Source organism: Rhinopithecus bieti, unplaced genomic scaffold (genome assembly GCF_001698545.2).
Source record: "Rhinopithecus bieti isolate Rb0 unplaced genomic scaffold, ASM169854v2 scaffold_43749, whole genome shotgun sequence".
NCBI classification, from domain to species: domain Eukaryota; kingdom Metazoa; phylum Chordata; class Mammalia; order Primates; family Cercopithecidae; genus Rhinopithecus; species Rhinopithecus bieti.
In genome coordinates, this window is record NW_016818380.1 from 1696080 (window position 1) to 1699853 (window position 3774).

At 44.5% G+C, this 3774-nt stretch overlaps 1 pseudogene; it reads left to right on the forward strand.

Moving 5' to 3' along the window:
• Positions 1 to 1316: 1316 nt before the first annotated feature.
• On the forward strand, positions 1317 to 2211 carry LOC108518529 (hematological and neurological expressed 1 protein pseudogene; annotated as a pseudogene).
• Positions 2212 to 3774: the final 1563 nt, after the last annotated feature.

Consider the following 3774-nt stretch of genomic DNA (forward strand, 5'->3'; position numbering starts at 1 on the left):
GACAGATGTGGAAATTACAAGGCTGGTGAACAACATGGGACCTCAGATGAGTGTGATATGAACACCAGAGTGACGAATCGGGAACCTTTGGGATATACCAACATTGCTCATCTATTTTTCTTTCCTTTTTTTTTTTTTTTTTTTGAGATGGAATTTTCCTCTTGTTGCCCAGGCTGGAGTGCAATGGTACGACCTTGGCTCACTGCAGCCTCTGCCTCCCAGGTTCAAGCAATTCTCCTGCCTCAGCCTCCAGAGTAGCTAGGATTACAGGCACCCACCCCTACACCTGGCTAATTTTTGTATTTTTAGTAGAGACGGGGTTTCTCCATGTTGGCCAGACTGGTCTCAAACTCCTGACCTCAGGTGATCCACCTGCCTTGGCCTCCCAAAGTGCTGAGATTATAGGCATGAGCCATCAGGCCCAGCCCCTCCTCTATTTTTCTGTTGAATAAGAAAACAGAAACGGCTCTAATGAAAATATCATCTTGATAGAAATTTCTATGAATATTCTTCATGGCCAAGAATGACAATACAAATGGCAATGATGAATGTACAAAGGACAGTCCTTTACCCCCACGTATACTTGGAGCTAACTGCCTTTATGATGTTAGTGTTGATAAGGAATCGTTGCCTTGTTTTTCAGAGCCGTTTTAAAGTAAGCATGCTGTACACCTTGTGATCGGCCCCCTCCACTTCAGTTGGCAGTCCTCTATGCCTTCTCAATCACAGGGGATTAAAGAAGCAAACATTTTTAAAAACCAACATGAAAGGTGTTCCCCAATAATTCCAGAGATTTATTTTATCTTCTTTACAAAAGAAGATATTCTAGAGGGTAAAGCCTAGAAGGTCCTCAGGTCTGGCAGAAAAGTGTTCTCCTGTTCAAACATAAACTTACTACAGATTCTCTGTCTTTTAAATTAACATTATAATTTAACTGTCCTATGTACAGAATAGTAGTGAAATAGCCGACCAAACTGAACTTGATACTAGATATTGTGACTCGTTGAAGAAAAAAATGCAAGTAACTCTGCAAAATTGTATAAACACAATTTAAAACTAGCTGCGGCCAAGGCAAAGGCAGCAAGGCAAAACCAAGTGGTGTTAACACTTAGAATACCGTGAATATTAGCTCAGAGTCTGCTACTCACTGGGGAGATCTGTGGGCCAATTTGCCTAAATTCAGAGCTAAAAACACCTTTTTAAAATGTCAAACATGCATAGGATATAAAGAAAAAGAACAAGGTGGAGGCAATTAGCAAAAACAGAAAATTGGGGAAGTGAAATTTTGGCATTTGTATTTTGATCTCACACAGGGATAAGTGGAGCTGTGAGTCAACTGGGCACAGGGGACTTCATGTCAAAGGCTTGCCTCACATGGTTCTGCTACAGAAGCTTCCATGGGGGGCACGTATGTGGTCAGCTTCTGATGGTATTGGCTGCCTGACTCACCAGCAAGGGACCTAACTGAATAGCCATGGTGTCCCTATTTCAAAAGCCGTACAGAAGGGATTATGTTCGAAGCCCACTAACCATGCCGTTTTTAACCTAGGATGAGTTATTTACATCTTAGGTAGTAATAAGTATCATTTCAAAAGAGCATTTAAAGAGGCATAACAACATACTCCAAATAGCATTTGAAAAGCTAACATGTGGGCAGGAGACTCCCCTGGCAGGGGCCACTCTGTGGGGTATGGAGCCTCCCTGTGCCCCTCGGTCCAACCCTGTCAGCATTCTGCTTCCATGTGCCATGACCACCACCACCACCTTCAAGGGTGTCGACCCCAACAGCAGTAATAGCTCCCAGGTTTTGCAGCTGCCAGGTGGTGGATCCAATTTTTCACTGGGTTTTGATGAACCAACAGAACAAACTGTGAGAAAGAACAAAATGATCTCTAATATCTTTGGGACATCTGAAGAAAATCCACCTTCTTGGGCCACGTTGGCAGGTGCCAAGTCTAGAGGTGGCGGGGAAGACTTGGAGTCATCTGGACTGCAGGGCAGGAACTCTTCTGAATCGAACTCTGCAGATTCTTAGATCTGAAGGGAGAAGATGACATTCATGAAAATGTGGACACAGACCTGCAAGGCAGCCTGGGGCAGAGGGAAGAGAAGCTTGCACCGGCCGCACCTGTGCTGAGCCCAGTGGTCCCGGCCTCAGCGCCATCCAGAGGAAATCCCCCTGGTAGCAAGTCCAGCCTTGTCCTGGGTTAACTCTGCTCTGACCATCCTGAACTTCGTTGTTTTGCTTGTTTCCTCCATGCTTGTGAACTGCACAACTTGAGCCTGACTGTACATCTTTTGGATTATTTCATTAAAAAAGAAGGACTTTTAAAAAATAAAGAGGCAAAATGCCAACTACATGGTTTCTATGGTATCCCTGTGAAGACCTCTAAAGGTTTTTCTACTTTTCCTCACTTTAAAAAACTTTTCCTGTGTCTTTGTTTCTCAATGATTTCAAGGTGGCCTTGAAACCACACAATATGTAACTCAGAGGAAGGATCAGGGTAAAGGGCTGGAGGATTCCATTCCCTGAAGTCTGTGGATGTTACCTATTGATGGAATAATGGCTATGAGGAAAGCTATAAAAGCAGCTCAGACTGAAGGCTATGGGGAAGGATGTTTGTCAGGACGTGTCAAAAGATTTTAAAATGTAGATTCCATTCTAAGAATTTATCCTAAGAAAGCAATGATGGATTACGCAAAGGTCTAGCAAGGAGGCTTGCAGCAGCACGGTTAATCATTATGAATGTTGGAGGCACCCAGAAGCTCCAACACTAGGGAACTGGGAAAATAAATGGAAGGACGTTCAGACCAGAAAACAATCTGTCAGCATGAAAAATAAATTCGGAGAAATGTCCATATCAGCAAAAGAGAGCTGTTCACAATATATTCTTAAGAGAATTCCTATGTAGAAACCTATGTAGATAACCTGAATTAAAGCAATTAGAGAAACCTAAATGTGAGAACAGAGAGTGTATTCAGAAACATCCAACTCCGCTTCTTTTGGGCACTGTGCTGAGCGCCCTAGGGGCTACAAAGATGAAGAAAATTGTCCTCAAAAAAGCACATAGTCTCCATGGAAAAGAATGACTAAAATGCCAGGTAGAAAGTAGCTAATGCCATAAATGGGGTGTGTGTGTGTGTGTGTGTGCACGCGCACGTGTGTGTGTGTGTGTCAGAGAGAGAGAGACATAGAGAGACAGAGACAGAGAGATTAAGATCAAGGAAGCCGTTTGGGGAAACACTTATACCAATAAGAATGACTCTGCTGAGAGAAAATGGCTAAGGAGAGGCAATGTGGCTATGAATGACCCCAGGGAATGGAGCCCCAGTCCCTTCTAGGAAGTTTGGAGGGAAAAGTGAGAACTCAAGAGCAAATCAGGGAGGCCCCAGTCTTCCCTGCTATGTCTAACTTGCCATGGCAAGGTTGGGTATCTCTGTGGAGTGAGGTACTTTGCCACCACATAATGCCCAAGTTTGGAGTTCCCCAAGCTGGCATCCTAAGCCTCAGAGGAAACACTACTCTTTTTTGTCGGGGGTGGGGGGCGGAGGGATGGAGTCTCACTCTGTCACCCAGGCTGGAGTGTGCGGTGGCTCAATCTCAGCTCACTGCAACCTCTGCCTCCCAACTCAAGAGATCCTCCTGCCTCAGCCTCCTGAATAGCTGGGATTATAGGCACACACCACCACGCCTGGCTAATTTTTGTATTTTTTAGTAGAAATGGGGTTTCACCATGTTGGCCAGGCTGGTCTTGAACTCCTGGCCTCAGGTGA